Raw genomic sequence first — 24,455 nt, 5'->3', positions numbered from 1 at the left:
CAACAAGTACAAGTACCTCGGGCTGTGGGTGGACAACAAACTGGACTGGTCATGCAACACAGAGCATCTGTATAAAAAAGGCCAAAGCCGACTGTACTTCCTCAGGAGGCTGAGGTCTTTTAACATCTGCAGGAAGCTCCTGAGGATGTTTTACCAGTCGGTGGTTGCTGGAGTACTGTTCTATGCTGTGGTGTGCTGGGGGAGCAGCACAGCAAAGAAGGACTCATCCAGGCTGGAAAAACTGATCAGGAAGGCTGGCTCTGTGGTCGGCATGAAGCTGGACACTCTGGTGTCAGTGGCAGAGAAAAGGACACTAAAAAACTGCTGGACATTATCTCTAAATCTCTAAAATTAGAAATATCCTGTCTCAGAGTGACGCTGAAAAACTAGTTCATGCATTTATTACTTCCAGGCTGGACTACTGTAATTCATTATTATCAGGAAGTCCTAAAAACTCACTGAAAAGCCTTCAGTTAATCCAAAATGCTGCAGCAAGAGTACTGACAGGGACTAGAAAGAGAGAGCATATTTCTCCTGTTTTGGCTTCCCTTCATTGGCTTCCTGTTAAATCCAGAATTCAAAATCCTGCTCCTCACATACAAGGTCTTAAATAATCAGGCCCATCTTATCTTAATGACCTTGTAGTACCATATCACCCTATTAGAGCACTTCGCTCCCGCTCTGCAGGCCTACTTGTTGTTCCTAGAGTATTTAAAAGTAGAATGGGAGGGAGAGCCTTCAGTTTTCAGGCCCCTCTTCTGTGGAACCAGCTTCCAGTTTGGATTCGGGAGACAGACACTATCTCTACTTTTAAGATTAGGCTTAAAACTTTCCTTTTTGCTAAAGCATATAGTTAGGGCTGGACCAGGTGACCCTGAATCCTCCCTTAGTGATGCTGCAATAGATGTAGGCTGCCGGGGGATTCCCATGATGCATTGAGTTTTTCCTTTCCAGTCACCTTTCTCACTCACTATGTGTTAACAGACCTCTCTGTATTGAATCATATCTGTTATTAACCTCTGTCTCTCTTCCACAGCATGTCTTTATCCTGTCTTCCTTCTCTCACCCCAACCGGTCGCAGCAGATGGCCGCCCCTCCCTGAGCCTGGTTCTGCCGGAGGTTTCTTCCTGTTAAAAGGGAGTTTTTCCTTCCCACTGTTGCCAAAGTGCTTGCTCATAGGGGGTCATATGATTGTTGGGCTTTTCTCTGTATCTATGAAGCGCCTTGAGGCGACTTTTGTTGTGATTTGGCGCTATATAAATAAAATTGAATTGAAAATTGAATTGAATTGAATTATGGACAATGCTGGGCATCCTCTGCACACGGCCATAAACAAGCAGAGGAGTCTGTTCAGTGACAGGTTGCTTCTCCCAAAGACAAGAACCAACAGACTTAAAAACTCCTTTGTCCCACACGCCATCAAACTGTTTAACTCCTCTCTGGAGGAGAGGGAGGGGAAACAGGAGGACAAAGGAGGGGGGAACAACTAAGCTGCAGTGCCTCCTCACTTCACTGTGCAATACTTTTTGTGCAATACTTTTTGTTAATAGTCAACGGTGCAATAGACTTCAAAACTTGAAATGTGCAATTCCCTTGTATTCTTATTCCTATTTATTCTATTTATCCCTTTCGTATATTTTATTTATATATGTCTCTTCACAGATATATATGTCTCTGTATTTATATATGTGTATATTAGGGGTGCAACAATACTCGTATCGATATTGAACCGTTCGATACAGTGCTTTTGGTTTGGTACGCACATGTATCGAACAATACAACATTTTTAATTTATTTTATCAACTTTCCTTCTGACGGTGCTGTCTGTGTTGAGCGCTCAGTGGATCTGCGCTCGACAGTGCAGCCTAGGTGGAGTAGTCGAACACAGATTCACTGAGCGCAGGGCAAGCTAGCTAGACAGAAGTTAAGCTCGTTGCAACATGGCAAATTGAACCTCCCCCACCCTCATTCAGATCTGGCGTTTGGAACTATTTTGGTTTTCATGTGACGTATGACCCTGAAGGTAAGCGCATCATGGACTAAAGTAAAACAGTATGTTGGATGTGCCAGCAATGCTCAATTACATGGGTGGGAACGAGTGTGTTAGCGCAGTTAGCTCGTTAACGTGTTGATGCCGTCCAGTCCCACGCACGGGAGATTTGCCGTGTTGTGGCGTTAACCTCATTTCAGATTAACGCTGACAGCACTAGTGGGAACACAACGAATATGACTGCACATTTACGCCGACATCACCCTAGTGCAAAGACAAGTGGAAGCAGACAAAAACAACAAGCACGCATGCTACAAACTTTACCCGAGTCATTTAGACAGCCGTTAGCACATGATTCTCCATATGGGGACCTGATATGTTTAATATGCTGCTGAGAATATAGCCCAGAAGAAGCGTATAGTATAGCTTTTATTTTGTTAAGAGCCATTTCTCTGTAATAAACTCTCCTTTCCAAAGATGAGTGATTTCTCAATCAGATACAGGGCTCGCAAAATTGCTAGCCCGACGTCCCGGGGCTAGCGATTTTTCCAGTCGGGCTACCAAAATCTATCTCTGCCCTGCCCGTCGGCCTATCGTAGGAAGGAAAAATATATGTCAATGCTTTTGCATTCTTTCGGAAATGTAGCTGGGTAATTATGTCATTGGCATCGGTGAACCACTGTCAATATGTGACATATTGAAATCGCGTTTGAATTTGCGCTTGTTTTTTGCTTTCACTTTGCAATCGCGCGAACTGTGTATAGAGAGCGACAGCACTGATTGGTGAGTGATGATAATTTGCGCACCAATTCCTCTGACATCATCTTATTAATCGTTAGCTTACTATGCAAACATGACAAGTGAAATCTCCCGCAGCAAGCTTAAACATGTGAGAGGTTGATCGTGCAGAGAATCGCTGAGCGTTATGTGAGTGCGTGTGTAAAAGCAGCAGGATATATATTTTAGTTCTGCTGAGCCAAATAAGACAGGTCAGGGTGAAGAAGTGACAGCCAAAGAAAAGCTTACCACAAAACGGAAAAGTTATGACAAATCAGACTATAAGGCAAAAAGAAAGTGCAGCTTTATGGTTTCATGGACAAAAGAATTTCTGTGGCTGCAATATAAAGAGCTAAATAACCAGGGCTGCACATAAGTGGTCCGCAGGTGCGCATTCGCTGTCAAAATAAAAAATGCGCACAAGATAATAAGTTGCAACGAGTGTTTGCGTACATAAGATTTTCAGGAGGAGGACAGACATTTGTTTAGAACTCTTAAAGATGTTGAAGAAGCTCCTTTAGGCAATTACTTTGGTGTTCCTCCACCTCCAAAGAAATGTCAGAAGGAGTCTGAACCACAAAAGAAGCGCGTATTCTCGGAAAAGTGGTTGCAGGAGGTGAGCTGGCTTCAAACAAATGATAAACGCACAGAGATGTGGTGCAGAATGTGCCGTGAAAATTTAATAAATGACAAAAAGGCATGAACATTTTTTTTTTGTATCGAAAAAATATCGAACCGTGACACCAAAGTATCGAACCGAACCGTGAATTTTGTGTATCGTTGCACCCCTAGTGTATATATATAATATTCTGCTCACGTTCTGTAACTTCTGTCGGTGCTGTGCTATTGGAAACCGAATTTCCCAGAGGAACCCACCCGAGGGATTAATAAAGTTTTATCTTATCTTATCTCTCAGGCAGAAGCATCTGGCAGATTTCATGCAACCACTGTAACAAAATAATTTCTCTAATGCAGGATGAAGTAATTCTCATTTTTATTCTGGTGGTACCTGGTGGAAGAGGCTGGGGGGGTTTCTGCTGCTTGATGAAACCAGATTTCTCCATCTGTTGTGGGGCCTGTTCTCCCTTTGACTTAGTACTGGCCTTGTGTAGAGGTTCTAGTTTAGTTTTTGTGTTACAGGTGACTGGTTGACATGTGTTCGCTCTAGGACTGTCATTGGAAAGAGGGAAGGAAGTCAAGTCGGTCAGGTTTATAAAGTTTTGGCTTAAAAAATGGTGTAATGTTGGGATAGAAAATATGTATATCAGTCCTTTGACATCTGTACTACAAAGCAATTCAAAGTACTATATTGCTTTTTGATGATTAACAAAAACTGTAGACCATCTTAGAGCCCCTTACTACCAGCACAATGAGATCTGAGGGATCCTCCAGAAGGAATCATCCTGTCTGGTCAGTAGTCCATCCATCCATCCATCCATCTTTTTCCACTTATCCAGCCAAAGCGGGTCCAGCAGCCTAAGCAGAGCAGCCCAGACCTCCCTCTCCCCGGTCACCACCTCCAACTTGTCCGGGGGGACACCAAGGCGTTCCCAGGCCAGCCAAGAGATATAATCTCTCCATTGTGTCCCGGGTCTGACCCGGGGCCTCCTCCCGGTGGGACATGCCCAGGAGGCATCCTTGTCAGATGCCTGAACCACCTCAACTGGCCTTTCAATGTGAAGGTGCAGCAGCTCTTCTCTGAGCTCCTTCCGTACTTCTCACCCTATCTCTAAGGGAGAGGCCAGCCACCCTTCGGGGGAAGCTCATTTCCGCCACTTGTATCCACGATCTTGTTCTTTTGGTCACTACCCACAGCTCCTGACCATAGGTGAGAGTACGGACGTAGATCGACCGGTTAATGGAAAGCTTCGCTTTTACACTTAGTTCTCTCTTCACCACGACGGACTGATATAGCGTCAGCATCACTGCAGCTGCAACACCAATCCATCCGTCAATCTCCTGCTCCCGTCACTCGTGAACAAGACACATCAACAGAGATCGACAGACCACGTGACTTTCGTGCATTGCATTGTGGGTACCAGTGGCAACAAAATCAAAACACTGCATTAAGCGCCAGCATTTCCAGCACCGGTAATCATTAATTCTGCGGTTTTAATCCCTACTTGTATTTTATTTGCTCCCAAAACAGTTATGTACAAAACGACGGAGAACATGGCAGGTCTGTACAAAGACAGACTTAACGAAAAGGCAAAAAAAAAAAGTACGAGGAAAAAAATCAAAGGAGTGAAAGGGTCAGACCCATACGAGCATACAGAGTGGAGTAAGGACGTTAGCGTGCTGCCCAATTTTCATCACGCACATATTTATTATTATATGGTCCTAAGTGTGAGTGCATACACTCACAAAATGTTTAGTTACTTCAGATCCCTGCAACAAGCCCAGGTCCAGTTTACTTTGGTGATTTGGACTATTCCATTTCACCGCTGTTGTTAATTTTTTTCCTTTATATTCTGTACAGGCCAACGCAATCTATTTTTCTTTTCAGGTTGTAGTATTACACAACATTTTCAGATTCAGTAGAAATAAAATAAGTGTTTCGTAATTCATTCAATTTATTGTCTTTATTTATAACTGGCATTATTGTTTCATTCTATTATAGAATCTTACAAGAAAGAGGCAAAAATTGGATTCCATTATGCTTTATTAGCTCCTTCGGTGAAAAACAAGTCAACAATGCAAAAAAACCCAAAAACAAAACATACTGGAAAACAGTTATTCATCACTTGACTGCTTCAATACAACACTTGGGCACATATGCCGGGACTTTTCGTGGCTGTTTTGATATCGCTCTCTCTCTCTTAACCGATCAAATCTCGCTGTGGTAGGAGCTTTAAACTCGGTATGACCGAGGTTGATAGAGGGTGCCCAGTCTGGATCGCATTCCAGCATTGTGTAGGCTGGTTTTCCTACAAAACAAAACAAATATTAGCCTGCAAAGCCACAGTGAACAAAGCAGCATAGCGCAACTAATTCAATTCAAATCAATATAACACTTATTTGTAACCTACATCAACAATTATGTTATGATAAATTACGTAATAACTACAACAGAAGACTTACCTTTGTGGAAATGCTTGGAGCAGACTAACCTGTGAGCTGGAGTGTTCTGGGACTTTATATTTGGTCTTCAAATGGCTGCAATCCAGGCCATTCGTCGGCTCTTTGTTACTTCGGACACATGGCTTGAACAATTTCTCTTCCACGACGTAAGATGATAAAAATCGATCTTTTTACCCGTCGGCTTCCCTCTCTCAAGAGGGGCGCCGTTTGTAAAGTGAAAACATGCTGAAATTAACGGCAACATTTTTCCACATTTAGCTCAGAACCTTAAGAAAAAAAAAGTAAGGTCTGTCTCCAGGAACGGTGCCCCCTTTGCTGACTTCGAGTTATAAGTGCTTGGAGAATGTGACATATGATGAAATCACTTCGTTTGGGGTTAAAGGAGTGGGAAAAGAACAAAATAAAATAATTTGTATGCTGATATCAATTGTAAAACTTAAAATATGGAAAGCAAGGCAGGGAAATATAACCGGAGTGTATAAATGGAGAGAGATAGGAACAGTTAAGGCAATAGAGAAAGAATTTGAAAGTATATACTGGCATGAATTAGAAAAGTGGGGAAGTGATACAATTAAGGATAGGTGGAAAATCATTTTTTTAAAACCACCAAAAAAAAAGGTGGTAAGTGATAAGGAGCGAGATAATAGAAACGCGATTGTTTCTTCGGTTTCTGGTCCTTCATTTTGTGGGATTTTCTTGTTGTTCAACTTCTCTTCTCTTTCTGTAGGATGTTTATTTAGGTGTAAAGAAATGAAGGTATGACATTGATTTGGAAAGTAATATGTTAAGATGTATGAGAAATGTGAAATGTAAATGTAAAGGATGGAAATGTTGTGGAAAGTAAAAAAAAAAAAAAAAAAAAAAAAAAAAAAAAATCTGTTCTTATCAGTTTAAAATCTGATACGCCCCCGATTCGGGGGCAATGTATTAAACACATTTTTAGAGCAGGGAGCCGAATAAGGGGCTCGCTCAGTTCGCTCCACGCATCGACCCGGTATTGCAGCGCCTCCGGGAACGGTGCCCCCTTTGCTGACTTTGTGCAAAAGCAAGAAAGCCAAACAAAGTAAGGTCTGCCAAGCCAAGAGCCAGAAAGCAGCCTGAAGCCGCGAACGTGCTCCTCTCCAGTCACCCCTCTCCTGTCAAAGTCGAACTCTGGAGCAGAGCAGGCGGGCCCTGAGATCTGCCCCTTCAGCCAAGCAAACAGGGCCTACCGTGACGCCGGAAGCCGGGACGAGGAGTCACTGCGGCTTCCTGCGAGGCCAAAGAAACACACACTCTGGCTTCTCTTCAAAACGTACAAGTCTTTCGCCTTTTACTAAAGACTTCTGTGGAGAGTGAGGCTAAGGAGTTGCACCTATTTTTGGCAGGGTCTGCCGTCTGGCTGGGCCCTCTCCTCGTTGTTCAAAAGAAGAAATAGAAGAAAGCGCGCAGTTCCAGGGAGCTCCGCAGGCCTCTGAGCTACTGTGGGTGGGCGGAGATTTGAAGCGGAGCCCTCCCTGTGAGCCAAGTGAAAGAGCGCACCGTCACAAGCGAGAAGTGTCCCGAGAAGGCGGCTCAGCCAGGAACCTGCAGGAGGCCATCGCTTCTCGGCCTTTTGAATAAGATTAAGTGTAGTATCTGTTCTTATCTGAGAAGCACAATGGCGACCTGGTCGGTCAGCTCTACGCAGACTGACAGAAGAGATGGCACGAGGAACACCTTAAGATTTGCTCTAAAAGACAAAGACGCAGCTTTCCAGGATCGAATAACGTTTGGGAGGAGGATTTTGTTTGATGCTTTGCAGATTCAGCCCGAGGAGATCTACTGCTTGCAACAGAGTATAACCAACAAGTACTACGATGTGACGCTAACTACGAAAGACACAGCGGAAGAAGCAAGGAGAAAAGCTCACCTGACGTCAAATGAAGAACTAAAAAGGTACATGGTCACCCCTTTATATAGAAGTGACTATATTGTCCTAACTGTACACATGTATAACCCATGGGTTTCAGAAGAGACTATAAGATGTTTTTTGGGAAGACACGTAAAGGTCTTACCTGGAGTAAGAATAATAAAAGATGGTCTGGGCTTGTGGACCGGCAAAAGACAATTCCGCGTCAAAATGGAGGAAGACCCGAATAGTGAAGACGGCTATCGACATCCTCCTGCAGTTTTTTCTATCGGGGCGGACAGAGGCTTCCTCATCTACGCGGGCCAACCTCTGGTTTGCAGAAGATGTGGCGGCAAAGGCCATGAAGCCGCTCATTGCAATCAGGTGAGGTGCCGAAATTGCAATGAAACGGGACACAGCACAAGAGACTGCACTGTACTAAAGAGATGTCATTTATGTGAGGCAGAGGAGCACATGGCAAGAGATTGCACAAAGCCCAGGTCATACGCTGCAGTAGTGGTGGGGCCGGTGGGCCAAGAGAAGGAAACTGGACATGACAAATTAGGAACACCTTTGTTAATGCTGGAGACTCCTGCAGGTGAGAGAAATGAGGCTGACGAGGAAGAAGAAGTTTCTGAGAGAATGATAGAGGTTCCTTTGTTAGATACAGAGGACAGGAATAAGGAAGGATCCTTCGCTACGAGTGAGGACATGACGGAGCAACCGTGGAGAGAGGTTAGGAAAGCAGGAAGAAAGAAGGCGAAAAGAAGGAAAAGGCAGGTTTCGGCCACTCCGCCAGAAGATAGCAATGAGGAAAAATTGGAGACTGCGCCTTTCGGTGTGGAGGGAGAAAGGTGTGCTCCAAAAGGAACTCAAACGGAGTGTACCCACACTCCTTTGAGCACCACGATAAGTGAAAATGATTCTGACGATGGGAGTGAAAATGAAAGTAACGCTGAAAGTTCTCTGATACGAACATTATTTTCTCAGGAAAGTTTGGGGAAGTAGCCCCTACCATTAAATGGATAAGATGAAAATAATGACTCTAAATGTCAGAGGACTGAGGAATGCAAAGAAAAGGAGAGCTGTGTATGAATTTTTAATTACTTGCGACTTTGATATATGTTTAATCCAGGAAGCCCACTTAAGAGACGAGGCCGACGCTCTGCTCTTCACGAAGGAGTGGGTAGGAGGCGAAGCAGCATGGAGCGTGGGGAGTGTACACGGATCAGGGGTGGGAGTTTTGTGTGGGAGGAAAAGCATCCAAATCATAGACACGTTCTCTGTAATCCAGGGTACAGTGATGGTAGTGGACTTTAAGAAGGCTGGATTTCAATGTCGCGTGGTTAATATTTATGCACATGCAGAACCACGGGCCCGTAGAGAACTCTTTGCTGGTTTGGATATATGTTTTATGACGAGCAAAGTGATTATCGTGGGAGGAGACTTAAATTGCTCGCTAGACAAGGATGGTGGATCGTCCCTGCTCAGAGATTTTATGGCAAAGTACAGTTTGGTGGATACTATGGGAAAGATATTAGGCAAACAGATCGGTTATACATGGGAAAATAGTCGAGGAATGAGGAGCAGATTAGATTATATATTAGTAGGAGATAAGGAGAAGGTAACGGGAGGGGGGACAATTTTTGCCCCTTTTACAGACCATAAAGCAATTTGGGTAACGGTAATTTCCGGAGGAGCAGTTTTTGGTAAGGCATATTGGAAATTGAATAATGACGTCTTGGCAGAATATGAGTATAGGGAAAGATTTAGAGAAATCTTCGGAAGTTGGGTGGAACTGAAAGGGTTGCATGAGGACAGAGTGAGGTGGTGGGAAGAAACGAAAAAGAGAATAAAAACGTTTTCAATTTCTTATAGCACACAGAGAGCGCAGGCTTCCAAAGAGGTCTTCAAGAAGCTCCAGGAAAAGATTGCAGGGATAGAAGCTCAGAGGAATAACAACAAAAACGGGGAAGCGAGTGAGGAATTGAATGTATTATTGAAGAAACAGGAGGATTTGTTCCAGAATAGAGCAAAAACAAGAATGTTTAAATTTATGCAGGAGGAGCATATGCGACAGGAGAAGTGCTCGGCCTATTTTTTCGCTCAAATGAAAAAGAGAGAGGAAAAAGGGGCAATTATGGAGTTGGAAAGTGATGGGAAATTGGTTACCGGGCGGGATAACTTATTGAAGGTGGTAGAAGAGTACTATAGATCATTGTTTGGTGCGGGAAAAGTAGATGCAGATGCCCAAGAAATAATCTTGGGATTTCTGGAAGAGAGGCTATCAGAGGACGAAAGGAAGATATTGGAAAGGAGTATAACAAATCACGAACTATACGAGGCGACAAAGACAATGAAGAATAACAAGGTACCTGGGATAGACGGACTTACGAAGGAGTTTTACATCACATTTTGGGATCTCATTGGAGACCACTTGTTGGAGGTATTTAATGAAATGTGTGAAAAGGGTAGAATGCCAAAGAGTATGAGGACAGGAGTGATAAGTCTAATACATAAGAAAGGTTCACCTGCAGAGCTTTCAAACTATAGGCCTCTCTCAATGGTCTGCGTGGACTATAAAATCCTGAGTAGAACCCTAGCAAGACGTCTGGCCCGAGTTATGCCTGCTATTATAAATGCAGACCAGACATGTGGGGTGAAGGGCAGACAGATTGGTTGGAATTTACAACTACATAGAGATGTGCTTATGTACATAGAAGAGAGGAACTTGACATCAATATGTGTGACACTTGATCAGGAAAAAGCCTTCGATAGGGTCAACCACGATTTCCTGTGGAGGGTGATGAGAACTTTTGATATAGGGGGAAAATTTTTGAACTGGATAAGTATGATGTATACCGACATAATTTGCAAGGTAAAGATAAACGGATACTTAACAGAGGAAGTGCAACAGAAGAGAGGGCTACGGCAGGGTTGTCCCCTGTCCGCCCTACTCTATGTCATATACGTAGAACCGTTAGCATGCGCAATAAGGGGAAATGAGAAAATCAGAGGGGTGGTTTTGCCAGGGGGGGAGGTGCTGAAAATCTCGCAGTACGCAGATGATACAGTACTCTATCTGGAAGATGATGGGAGTGTGAGGGAGACGATGCAAACAATACAGACCTTTGAGAGTGCGGCGGGGTCAAAGGTTAATAAGGAAAAATCAAAATACAAATATTTGGGAAGATGGGCAGGTAGGAGAGAGATGCTCTGTGGGCTCTCGTTGTGTGAAGGGTCCATGCGGGTTTTGGGCATTGATTTTGGGAACCCTGGGGGGGACGCAAATCATAATTGGGACTTGAAGATGGCAAAAGTCACAAAGAAATTGGGGATGTGGTCCAAAAGAAAGCTCACTATAACTGGCAAGGTTTTGGCCGTAAAAGCTGACATCTTACCTGCCCTACTCCATTTGGCATATGTCTTCCCAATGCCACAGACTCATAGGAAGGTGCTAACACGGGGAATTTTTAAATTAATTTGGGGGGGGGTATGAATACGTAAAAAGAACAACGATGTATCAGACAATACAAAAAGGTGGGAGGGATGTCCCATGCATCCCCTTGAAATTGGACGTGATGTATTATAGCAATATCTGTAATCTATTGAATAGGCCCAATATACACAAATGTCAAGTTTTGATCCGCTTTTGGTTATCTGGTCCCATGAGACAATTGATCGAGTGGGACAATAGAGTGCCGAGGGCGGAAAGCAGGCCAGAACATTATTCAAGGATGATTAAATGGCGAGAGAAGCACCAGGAATATAAGGACAAGGACCTAATGTTGAATCACAAAAAACTGTATAGAACTTTGGTGCAGAAAACCCACACCCAAAACATATGGGTGCAGGAGGAGGTATGGAAACGAGCCCAAAAAAAGGAACTGAGCAACGGGTGCAGGGACCTTAATTGGTTGCTGCTGCATAAAAAAATACCAGTAAGGTCAATAATGTATGCACATAGATTGTGTGACAATAAGAACTGCCCGAGAAGCACATGTCAAAGAGAAGAAACAATAGAGCATGTAATGTGGGGATGTCCTTTCGCGGGAGAAGTGTGGGGCGAAATGCAGAGGCAGTATGATTGTTTAAAAGGAATCTTGTACGATGAAGTAATGTCCCTTACGGGGTGGGAGAAGGGAAGCAATCGAAAAGAAAAGTCTCTTTTACTAGTGTCTTTGGTGAAACTATATTTGTGGAAGGCTCGGCAAGGGTATATTCTGGGGTCATATAAATGGACAGTTATGGGCACATGTAGGTTGGTAGAGAAAGAAATAGAAAAAGTATGGCATTTTGAGATATTGAAGTGGGGGTGGGATGCAATCAAAGACAGGTGGAAAGCCATTTTTCAGAAGCCACCTAATTTTGGAGACTAAGAGGGGAAAGGTTTTAGTTTGTTTTGAGAGCAATATACAGTAAGACTAGTTTTAGAGTCAAAAAAAAAAAAAAAAAAGGACGGGAAAATATGTTAATGTGGTTGCCAATCGAGAAGATGCGATGTAACTTTGGCATGTTGTGTAAATGAATGTGTGTTTTTCCGTTTTTAAAAAAAAAAAAAAAAAAAAAAAAAAAAAATCCTGATTAATCATTTTGCTATTTGGATGTTACAGCACCTGCAGAAAGGACAACTGAATAACCTGATCAATGGGGAGAGAAAACGTTTTCTTCTGTTTAAAATACGCTTGTCCTCTGTTCTGTCAGAAGTGATGTTTGTACAGTTTCTTTGCAGTATTGTTACTAAGTTTGTGGTTCTTTTGTACTTGAAAATAAAAAGGAAAAAAAAAAAAAAAAAAATCTGTTCTTATCAGTTTAATATCTGATACGCCCCCGATTTGGGGTCAACGTATTAAACGAATTTTTAGAACAGGGAGCTGAATAAGGGGCTCGCTCCGTTCGCTCCACGCATCGACCCGGTATTGCAGCGCCTCCGGGAACGGTGCCCCCTTTGCTGACTTTGTGCAAAAGCAAGAAAGCCAAACAAAGTAAGGTCTGCCAAGCCAAGAGCCAGAAAGCAGCCTGAAGCCGCGAACGTGCTCCTCTCCAGTCACCCCTCTCCTGTCAAAGTCGAACTCTGGAGCAGAGCAGGCGGGCCCTGGGATCTGCCCCTTCAGCCAAGCAAACAGGGCCTACCATGACGCCGGAAGCCGGGACGAGGAGTCACTGCGGCTTCCTGCGAGGCCAAAGAAACACACACTCTGGCGTCTCTTCAAAACGTACAAGTCTTTCGCCTTTTACTAAAGACTTCCGTGGAGAGTGAGGCTAAGGAGTTGCACCTATTTTTGGCAGGGTCTGCCGTCTGGCTGGGCCCGCTCCTCGTTGTTCAAAAGAAGAAATAGAAGAAAGCGCGCAGTTCCAGGGAGCTCCGCAGGCCTCTGAGCTACTGTGGGTGGGCGGAGATTCTCTGGATCAAAAGCTGTTCAGTGACATGAAAATTAAAGGCTTACAGAACCAGGTATTCCCAGGCAGTCTCACATCCAAGAACGAACCAAGCCCAACCCTGCTTAGCTTCCAAGATCAGACGTGGTCAGGCGTGCTCAGGGTGGTATGGCCGTAAGCTGCTGCCCAGAGCACACTGTGTCAGTTTATGGAATCAAGTGATGAGGTGGCCAGTACTTGAAGTTACGAACACAATCCTATAACCCTACCCGCATGCTTGCCTAATACCCTAACCCAAAGACTCAGTTTAGCATTTATCCAGCAGCACAGGCCCTGGATTTTTGAAGATGGCCTCAGGAACCAGCACAGGGCCTGGTGTGGTGTAGTTAGCCTCGGCCAGCAGCCCTGGCATTTATCCAGCAGCACAGGGGCTGGTGTGTTGTAGGTGGCCTCAGCTAGCAGCACAGGGCCTGCTTTGGTGAAGATGGCCTCAGCCAGAACCACAGGCCCTGGTGTGGTGTAGGTGGCCCCAGCCGGCAACTCAGGCCCTGGTGTGGTGTAGATTGCCTAAGCCAGAGCCACAGGCCCTGGTGTGGTGTAGGTGGCCCCAGCCGGCAACTCAGGCCCTTGTGTGGTGTAGATTGCCTAAGACACCAGCACAAGACATTGGTAAAAAGCCGAAAGCAATTTCGTTAATGTGCCCTCATTAATGGGCAGCTGCTTTGGGTCTTTTAATACACCCCTTCTCTGGATCAAAAGCAGTTCAATGACATGAAAAGGAAAGGCTTACAACACCAAGTATTCCCAGGCAGTCTCCCGTCCAAGTACTAACAAAGCCCAGCCCTGCTTAGCTTCCGAGGTCAGGCGTGCTCAGGGTGGTATGGCCGTAAGCCGCGGCCCACAGCACAATGTGTCAATTCATGGAATCAAGTGATGAGGTGGCCAGTACCTGAAGTTACGGACACAATCCTATAACCCTACCTGCATGCTTGCCTAATACCCTAACCCAAAGACTCAGTTTAGCATTTATCCAGCAGCACAGGCCCTGGATTTTTGAAGATGGCCTCAGGAACCAGCACAGGTACTGGTGTGGTGTAGTTAGCCTCGGCCAGCAGCACTGGCCCTGGTGTGTTGTAGGTGGCCTCAGCCGGCAGAACCAGACATTGGTGAAAACAGCCAAAAGCAATGTCGTTAATGTGCCCTCATTAATGGGCAGCTGCTTTGGGTCTTTTAATACACCCCTTCTTCATTATATAGAGGCAGGTGGTGGAATAAATCGAGCCAACTTCTTTGCCATCCCAAAGAAAACTGCTAGAAACATTTGGTTTCATTAGTCGTTTACATCCTCTAATTGTACTCAAATACTCAAAAGGGAATGTCTGGCCAGTTGACAGTGCAAATGTTCGTCTGAAGATTGCTGCTATTTCTTCTCTAAGTTGTGCTTCAGACCAGTCAGATGTAAAGGAGATCTTCCCAATAAGGCCATCTTGTGCTAGTTTTGCTCTTGAATCTCCTCTCGGTATGAGAAACGTTGATGCTGAAGACAAGCACACAACATCTTTTGTATAGTGTTTGCAGGTCGTGTTTTTTCTCACAAAATGTGAGCGCATAGTATGAGCTTGAGGAACTGATGGGAGAGGAACCTGAAATGAATTCAAACACAGATACAGATAGACACCTCTGCATTACAATACATCCGTAGTGTTTCTGTTATCTGTTCATTAAAAAACAAAAACAACAACAAAAAACAAACAAACTGTAGACTCAGACCATCTTACTATTGTCTACCCATTACACAGAAAACTGAACCCTTTGTATCTTGTAGATTAGCATTCGGTGATTATTGGTCAAATTGGTGATTCAGTCCCCAGGTGCTCTAATCTACAGCTCCCAATGGGTTTATCTGAGTATGACTGTGTGTGAATGTTGGACAGAAAAAGTGCTTGTATTAATCTGTGCCTGTGAATGGGTAAATGAGATCTGTTGTATAAAGTGCTTTGAGCACTCAATTAGAGTAGAAAAGGCCTGCAGTTAGGGCAGTGTGTATTTGGACCATAACAAGTTTTATTTTGTTGCCCGTTTACTGAAACATTTTCCAATCATAATTATATCATGAACATGATGTGCAGACTCAGCTTTAATTTAGGGTATCCATATTGAAATGATGATGTCATTACCAATTAAGCAGATAAAAGGCCTGGAATTGATTTGAGACGTAGTGTTTGCATTTTGAAAATTTTACTGCGAACAGACAACATGCGGTCAAAGAGAACATAACAGAAAGAAAATTAAGAAATTCATATAGCCACTACTTACCATCAAAACAATGAAAAATATTGACATAAAATTTATTTTGCAACACCACAGAACAAATGATAGCGTATAATATGAAATGATAGATGTTTTCATATTGTCATATCGAACAGCCCTAATACAGAGGGTTCACTGCAAGGTGCAAGCCACTCATAAGCCTCAAGAATAGAAAGGCTAGAATGGACTTAACAAAAAAACAAAACAAAAAAAACATCTAGTAAAAGCCAGCAAAATTTTGGAAAAACATTCTTTGGACAGATAAAACCAAGATCGACCACTACCAGAATGATGGCAAGAAAAAAAGTATGGAGAAGGTATGGAACGGCTCATGATCCCAAGCATACCACATCATCTGTAAAACATGACAGAGGCAGTGTGATGGTTTGGGCATGCATGGCTGCCAGTGGCACTGGTAGTGTTTACTGAATATGTGACACAGGACTGAAGCAGCCGAATGCGTTCAGAGACATACTTGTCTGTCTGCTTAAGTCCAGCTAAAAGTAGTCACATTGATTGGGCAGCATTTAATAATAAAGATGGACGATGACCCAAAACATACAGTCCAAGCACCCCATGACTTTATTAAAGTAAAGAAATAGAATATTCTTGAATGGCCAAGTCAGTCACTGGATTTTAACACAATAGAGCATACATTTCACTTGTTGAAGACTAAATTTAGGAAAGAAAGACCCACAAACAAACAGCAACTGAAAGCCAATGCAGTAAAGGCCTGGCAGAGCCTTAGTAAGGAGGAATGCCAGCATCTGGTGGTGTCCATGACTTTAAGACTTCAGGCTGTCATTGCCAACAAAGGGTTTTGAATAATAGAAATAGAAATGATCGTTTTATTTTCAGTTATTTAATTTGTCTAATTACTTTAGAGCCGCTGAAATGATAGGATTGTGTTTACAAATTACTTTTTTTCCCCTCACATTTTTATGCAATCATTTCGTCCAACCCATTGAATTAAAACTTAAAGTCTGCACTTCAACTGCATTGGAGTCGTTTCACTTTTAATTCATTCTGGTAATGTACAGAAGCAACATTAGACAATGTGTCTGTATCCAAATATTTATGAACCTGACTGTATATCAAAACCAGTCAGCTAAATGATATGTGTAAGAAGGCCTACCGAGCGGTATGGAGACGGCAGGTCTACTTGGTCCAGGTGCGTTGCTGGATTCCTAAGGAAACATTTACATCAAGAACGACTGTTACCTACCAAATAAATAAATACAGTTGTATGATGTTTGATCTCTGTCTGCTGCCTACCAAATGAAATAATTGAGGACTGGCTAAGTAATTTAGCTTTGCTAGTTTTGCTAACACTGCTATCAACCCATCCAAAATGCTATATAATAAACTTACTAAGTGCTGCAGCGTTTGTGAGGTTGAGGGTGCACTACCACTGAATCATTGGATGGCTGACAAAACGGCTCTTCCAATGTTTTCAGCTGGACATGCTGGTAGGGAATAGGTGAAGCAGCTCATGGCAGTCAAAAGTGACCGTGAGAGGAGCGCACACACACAACCTGACCTCAACCGGCACACTTTAGCGCGGGAGTTTTTCTTGAAGCTTTTATTTTGGTATTTCCCTCTGACCCGTACAAGAAATTTGCATATTAGCTAAATATTTAGTTTCCCGTAACATTTAGATTTAACATTTAACATTTAGATTTATATATATAATATTTACATTTAACATTTTACATTTAAATATAATATTTACATTTAACATTTAACATTTAAATATAATATTTACATTTAACATTTTACATTTAAATATGATATTTACATTTAACATTTAGATTTAAATATAATATTTACATTTAACATTTAACATTTAAATATAATATTTACAATTAACATTTAGATTTATATATAATATTTACATTTAACATTTAGATTTAAATATAATATTTACATTTAACATTTAACATTTAAATATAATATTTACATTTAACATTTAGCATTTAGATTTAACATTTAAAATTCTGTTTTAAATATAAAAAGTTGAAAATATTTTAATAAATGTTGTAAAAAATGACTCGAAAAAACATGTTTTTGTAAGATTTAGAGCTAAATGTGGAAAAATGTTGCCGTTAATTTCAGCATGTTTCAGTTTACAAACGGCGCCCCATACACAGGCTGTATCCCAATTCAGATCGTCTGCCGCTTTAAAGTACGCAGCCTTAACGGTCCACAAGGGCTGCGTACTCAAAGACCACTAAGGCCGGAAGTGCGAAGCTTCTGAAATGGGATGGTCTAGCCTCCGTTGCACTGCCCAGGTTGCCTAGCAACCATGATACTAACAGCTAACATTTCGTACAGCTTTGACAGAAATGAAGGAGAAAATCTTTTGTTCATTTGTTTGTTTGTTTCTACATGAGCTTTGATCATTCTCTGTAAGATTAAGCTCAGCTATTGAACAGCGTATATTTTAAAGTAAAGGCTTTAAAACCAAGTTAGTACAAACGTCACTAATGTCATATAACTTTCCCGACATGTGGCCAACAGTAATGTTTTAATATTCTTCGTTATTAAACATTTGCACATAAATAAGTGACATGATATTCAGTACTTACTTAAAGTTTACTCTTCGGGCGCCCCTCATCCGCCGTTTTTGTCCGCCAAAATTATCCACACCCACCGCCGTGCTATGCATTCTGGGATATGTTGGGCCACGAAGTCTACACCACCACATCCTTAAAATTCAGGGAAATTAGGGCCGCATTTGAGGGCCGCATTTCGAGCAGCCTTCGAAGTGGGACAGCCTTCGTCGCGTCGCTGTGACGTAATTGGCCTTAAAATGCGGCCTTTAAGGCTGCAGACCTTGAATTGGGATACAGCCATAGCCTAACATATGAAACAGGAAAAGACGGCCGTGTAATCCCTTTATTTCCCTTGAGAGAGAAATGGATCTGAAACCACAGAAACCAGAGTGTTTGCAGACACACAGATAATGAAGACATGCTGCTCGGAAATGTTAGATACAGATAAAAATGGAGTGTGTGTGTGTGTGTGTTTGTGTGTGTGTGTTTGTGTGTGTGTGAGTGTGAGTGTGTCTAACTACCTCAGTAATTATGGACCTTATAGTCCTTACAAACACTGTTTCACTAACTTCAGTAAACATTTTACATACATATGTCACACCGTGAACGCAGCGGTGCACGAGCCACTGCAGTGGAGCTCACGTACAGCTTTGTGGGCTCAAAATGTGGTTATAAATATTTTGTACTTGTACTTTTGTATGTGTAAAAAGAATTTGTGTGTGTGTAAAAAAGATTTGTATGTAGACTTAGCCAAAAAAAAAAAATGTGTGAATCTCTGCAAGTTACAAGTACGAATTTTGACCCTATTTTTCTTCCTTTCATCTGATTGGTCAATGTCATGTCAATCACAAATGTAACAATCCAATCAGAGAACAGATGGGTTTGGCTGTCGGAGGGGAGCTTTTTTGAACTGCGGGTTATTACTGTATAATATTGCTTACTCTAATATTACTAATAATAATTATTAGTAATATTAATTATTAATTATCTAATAATATACTAATCTGATATTACTTACACCACACTTTACAGTTATTTATTTGTAAAAAATGTTTGGAATCATGTATGATTTTTGTTCCACTTCTCACTTGTTTACCACTTTGTGTTGGTCTTTCACGTGGAATTCCAATAAAATTGATTCATGTTTGCGGCTGTAATGTGACAAAATGTGGAAAAGTTTAAGGGGGCCGAACACTTTTGCAAGCCACTGTAAGGAGCTTGGAAAGAAAAGCATCTGGCATCAGGACATCCAGATGTTTTTCTTCTCTACAAAGTTGTATTAAAAAAAAGAACAGCAAATTATAATATTACAGCGGATGTGTGACCTTAAAGGTTTCTGGCTGAAAAAAGGTCACTGATCAAACTGATTCTTGCTCACAAAAAACATTTTAATCAGATTCTCTGCAGGAACATTTGAAAACATTTCCTCCTAACTTCTCAGTATTCACTTATCAGCATTCAGTCAAACGTTCATTTACGGGTGTAGTTAAAAAACTGCTAATAACTGACTTTCCACAGCAGTTGTTTGGTCGGACACAGTAAGAGATGTAATCTGTTACTCTTCGTGTGAGAAAGAAGGTGTCTCTGAGATGTACTAATAGTGTGTTAGTTCCAAATAGTAAATTAGTGAATGTATTTCATGGCAGTTTGATTATTCTGGGACAAACAGTGCAGTCTTCCTCAAAGCATCACTGTGAATATAATCATATAATGTTAAAAATATAATAACAGTCTTTTTATTATTGGTCAATGAAATAAATAAATCCTCTTTATTATCAGAGTGAAAACAGACTTCCACAAACGAACGTCAACTGATGACTCCATAAATATTCAGCCCTTCAAAGGTGACTGACCTACTTCAACAGCCAAAATCACATATTTCTGGAAGGTCCACTCACTGGTTATTCAGCATGCCAGGCTACAGTTACACCATGCAGACAAAAGAGCACTCGGAGCAAGTTAAAGGAAAGTTTATTCAAAAGTAGAAGTCTGGGAATGGAGACAGAGGAGTTCACTTAAATCTGTCATTATGAAACGGAAGCAATCAAATCTGCCTAAATCTGACACTCAAAGGTAAACTGGATACCTGGCTGACCATCACGTTCACGACCAGGTGAGGACGGATCAAAGATCAGGAGTCGATTTCAGGCTTGGGCTCGCTTTCATCATATTAGTCCAATCCAATCCAACTTTATTTATAGAGTACGTTAAAACCAACATGGTTGGACAAAGTGCTTTCCATCACAAAAACTGAGATAAAAGTAAAAAAAAACATAAACAGACAAAGAAAGTGAAATAACAATAAAATAAATACATAAATGTTTAAATATATTAAATATATTAAATATTAAAACTAGTGCTGTCAGCGTTAATCTCGTTAAAATGACGTTAACGCCACGCGGCAAATCTCTGTTAGTGAATTAACGCAGATCGTGTGGTTGTTTGCTGACAACAGAAAAAAGTTGCATCTAAGAACACGTTTTTTTCTTACTGATGCTCATTAGTGAAACACAAAGACATTAGACTAGTGATGGTAAATTTGATTCTTTTTACTGAATCGAGTTTTAATGAGTCACTCACCAAAGTGAATCGTTTTTTTTGAGTCATTTGTTTCACTGAGTCAGTTGACCAGAGTGTGCAAAAAATGTACATTTTCACTCAAACTTAATTTGTTTCTCTTTTCATGTGAATCCTACTGCTCAGATGAATGATTAAAAAAAAAAAACCCAACTATTCTATAGAGCAAAAAAAGAGCAAAAACATTTCTAAAATTAAGCAATTTCCTATCAAAATTGCTTAATAAACATTTATTTTGTTTATCTTTATTTTATTAGTATTTTCCTTAAATGTGTTAAATATATACTTTCTCATCTAAATGTCCACTGAAATGTGAGCCAGGGGGCGGTAATGCGCCTTAACATTGGTTGCCAACCAAGAAGAAGAAGAAGCTGTGAGCCAGGAGGGAGGGGGTGAGTGAGTGAGTGATTCGTTTGCTCTATGATTCAGCACAGGAAGGGAGGGGGTGAGTAGCTCAAATGTGCTGTTAGCATGTTAGCAGAGCGATGCTACTGTGAACCGAGGAGCTATTTTTTTGATGTGAGCTTCTACTCAGGGTTTTTTCTTCCAGTTCAGAGCAGAAATGTTTTTGTTAAGATACTGGATGTTGTGTTTTTCTCCACAATTTCAATTATAAGCTAGATACATTGCTGCTAACAGCAACAGGGATGAGTCAGTGAGTCAGTTGGACTTGTGAATCATGATTCATGAGTCAGTAAAGTGATTCTCGAGTATTGAACGATTCGTTCATGATTCGCGCATCACTACATTAGACAAAAATGAAACTTTAGACCCTCTCTTCCCCCCCAACAGAAGTCAAAGGGATCTTCCAGGAATAGTGACACTATTTTCTGGAGAAGTGATTGGTCAGTACGTCGTGATTTCATACCTGCTGATTTCTAATCTGGAACCTAACCGGCACCAGCAGAGTAAAAGACACTTAACAGCTAAATTGAATCAAGCATAAAAACATTTTAGGCATCAAGACAAGTCATATTATCTGTGAATTTCCCTTTTTTTGATTGGTCAGATGCTGCCAACACCTCCCTTTCCTTGTGAAGGTGCATGAGAAACCCTGGATTAACTTTGCTAACCAGCGGTTATCCTGATCACGATTGTTAGTGTAAGTGAATCCAGATGATGGAAAGAAAACCTGGGCATGCTGAAATCACTTCGTAGTATATGCCCCAGGGTTCAAAGGCCATCCAGTCGCACCATAACAAGAACATGGGAACACTAATGTTGTTTCTCCTTTTACAGTCATAATCTGCATTCATGGATGTTAAAAATGATTTTATTAGAAATGTATTTTGAAACAGAAGAGGTATTTCAGTTAAGATAACACAGAACTACTTCAGTGACAGTGGACGAGATCTTTCCACTGCTGTGCAGTCCAGATGTGCAGCTCACAGACTGATGGCAACCTCTCAGAAAACACGAGTTACAGTAGTAGTGATAAACAGTGAGACAAAGATCCTCTGCTGAAGCAGAAAAGGTTTTATATATTTCCTATGTAACCTGCAGGGGTGATTCTCAAGTCTGTTGGAGCCCAGGCAAAAAGGGACAGGGACACCTGACAGCCCAGTGTGCCCAGCAGAGCTGACATGAGGGCTGTTTCAACTGAATCACACACTCTGCTTGCCAGAGGTGAGTGAGTGGAGTCATGTGGGGTCCCTTTAGGGAAGTCAGGTCCAGCGTACCGCCACTGCAGACTCTGCACATTATCGCTGCTGTAGTCTCAAATTTGTGCAAACAGTGCATTGTGGGTTGTGTTGCATCCGAATCTGCTGGCAGGCATCTTTTTCTCAATCCTGCCAAACTCCGCCCCTTTCATGTAAGCGTGCAGGGAAGACCCTGGGTTAGAGAACTGATAACAAACTCTGTGTGACAGTTTATCCTGATAACAAACGTTAGGGTAAGTGAATCCAGATGATGGAAAGATAGCCCGGGTCTGTTGATGAGTCTCCACTTAAACACTGACTTTGTTTGTGTTTCCTGGAGTCCCGTCAGTCCTGTAAACCAGCGTCCCCAACCTTTTTTGTGCCACGGACCGGTTTATGACCGACAATATTCTCAAGGACCGGCCTTTAAGGTGTCGAGGATAAATACAACAAAATAAAACCAGTACCGCTGCCAAAAAAAGAAGAGTTATTCAAAACACATGGGAAAAGACCCAGGGAAACAGAGTTAACGATAAAAAAGATTTTAAAAAATAACGCTTAAAAATTCATAGTTTTTAATTAAAACATTTTAATTAATTAAAATAAAATATTAAAAAAAAAAAAAAAATTTAAACTCTACCACCACCAAAAATCGAAAAATAAAAATAATAATAGATGATGATAACATGTATTTATTATGTTGCTCTTTGTTTGATTTCTCTTCTGTTTTTTTTCTCCATACAGGTGATCCAGGTGTTTGTTTTTCTTTTTGTTCCTTCCCCCCTTTCTCATCATCTCTTCTGCCCTCTGTTTTTCTTTCTCTCCCTCTCTTTCTTTCATTCTTTCCTTCTCCCTGTCCTATCCCCCAGTCATGTCTGTCCCGTCTGTAACAACCGATAATAAAATAAATACACAATTATAATAAAGGTCAATCAAATGGACCAACATGGCATCTTTCTTGGCCTTCAAACAACAATTCTGATGGCTAAAGATCCAAATGGGACAGGCAAAAAAATAAATGAATAAATAAATGATGATAACCATGTGCAGCTTCTCTCGTCTTCCATTTTTCCATGATATGTTTCACTCTACATCAGACACGCGTTAAAGTGTGTTGGCTGCATATTAAGTTCAAAATGCTGATGAGCTCTGATCCAGTTGACTGATATACTCTGCTCTACATCCTGCACTGAAATATGAGGATTGTGTGTTTATTAAAATTTAAAATCATCATGGAGTCATTGACAGAAGAGCATCAACGTTCAGCCTGTTAAATTAGATTTAGATATTTTTATTTCAGAAATGATTCCTAACAAAAATGGAGAATATAAAAACACAATCAAAGCAGTAACGTCCATATTATGAAGTGTTTGCTGTATCAGACAATCATGTTTATTCACAACAATGAAAACAATATAGTGCAGATGAACATGGTGCTGTAATGAATCTGCTCTTAAACACAATAACAAAATACATTTTCCAAGAGAGATGATAATGATTCACATCAGAGTGAAGAACGAATACATTTACAACTGGTTTCTAACATTTATTATAGATCGAACTGATCACTGATAGAAACAGAAGAATATTCAAAATGATACTCTGAGAGATACATGAATGAGATATGGATAAACATCAAATCACATAAAACAAAAAAGCACATAATCATTATAACTGAAATAAAATATGAGCAGAAATAAACAAGAATTAAGTCGAAAGATAGAAAAAGGCAAAATGTTTAAAATATATAATCATATAAGAGACTGAACCGTCCAGTCAGGTCACAGATTCATATCTACAATAATATTTTTGTTTGTTTTTGTTTTCATTTCTTCACTTCTATGTATTATTATTATTATTATTATTATTATTATTATTATTATTATTATTATTATCATAAGCATATTAAGTGTGTGTCTGAGCTGAAAGCTGCTCTCCTCTCCTGGTTTTCTGTGTCACACAGACCACAACAACACAAAGCATCACCTGCAGACTGCTGAGCAGTATCCACCTGACTCTGTAGAAGGTCGAGTAAACCCCAAAGGGCTCTCTGTAGATCAGAACAAATTTTTCTGCTGACACACACTCATACTCTAACTCTAAATTATAACCTGCACACACATACTCTCCTGCATCTTCCAGTGAGACATTAGAGATTATCAGGCTGCCATCGGAACAAGTGATTCTATTGTCACTGCAGAACTCAACATCATCAAACACAATTTTGTCTTCTGTTTGAATCAACTTAATGAACATAAAGGCCAAAGTACTATTTT

At 41.2% G+C, this 24,455-nt stretch overlaps 3 non-coding genes and 3 pseudogenes across 3 annotated transcripts; 4 read left to right on the top strand and 2 right to left on the bottom strand.

Moving 5' to 3' along the window:
* The first annotated feature begins 6,704 nt into the window (after positions 1 to 6,704).
* Positions 6,705 to 6,876, top strand: LOC148099755 (U2 spliceosomal RNA; annotated as a pseudogene).
* A 243-nt stretch (positions 6,877 to 7,119) lies between these two features.
* LOC148099754 (U5 spliceosomal RNA) lies at positions 7,120 to 7,232 on the top strand. Its single transcript, XR_015720513.1, has one exon. It is a non-coding gene; the product is annotated as a U5 spliceosomal RNA (small nuclear RNA).
* Positions 7,233 to 12,470: 5,238 nt separating this feature from the next.
* Positions 12,471 to 12,668, top strand: LOC148099753 (U2 spliceosomal RNA). Its single transcript, XR_015720230.1, has one exon. It is a non-coding gene; the product is annotated as a U2 spliceosomal RNA (small nuclear RNA).
* Positions 12,669 to 12,911: 243 nt separating this feature from the next.
* Positions 12,912 to 13,024, top strand: LOC148099752 (U5 spliceosomal RNA). Its single transcript, XR_015720491.1, has one exon. It is a non-coding gene; the product is annotated as a U5 spliceosomal RNA (small nuclear RNA).
* A 134-nt stretch (positions 13,025 to 13,158) lies between these two features.
* On the bottom strand, positions 13,159 to 13,277 carry LOC148099751 (5S ribosomal RNA; annotated as a pseudogene).
* A 603-nt stretch (positions 13,278 to 13,880) lies between these two features.
* Positions 13,881 to 13,989, bottom strand: LOC148099750 (5S ribosomal RNA; annotated as a pseudogene).
* Positions 13,990 to 24,455: the final 10,466 nt, after the last annotated feature.

The sequence above is a fragment of the Neolamprologus brichardi genome, chromosome 14 (genome assembly GCF_056152115.1).
Source record: "Neolamprologus brichardi isolate AB-2024 chromosome 14, ASM5615211v1, whole genome shotgun sequence".
Taxonomy (NCBI): domain Eukaryota; kingdom Metazoa; phylum Chordata; class Actinopteri; order Cichliformes; family Cichlidae; genus Neolamprologus; species Neolamprologus brichardi.
Note: the sequence above shows the minus strand (reverse complement) of the source record. Positions and strands in the feature narration are given on the sequence as shown.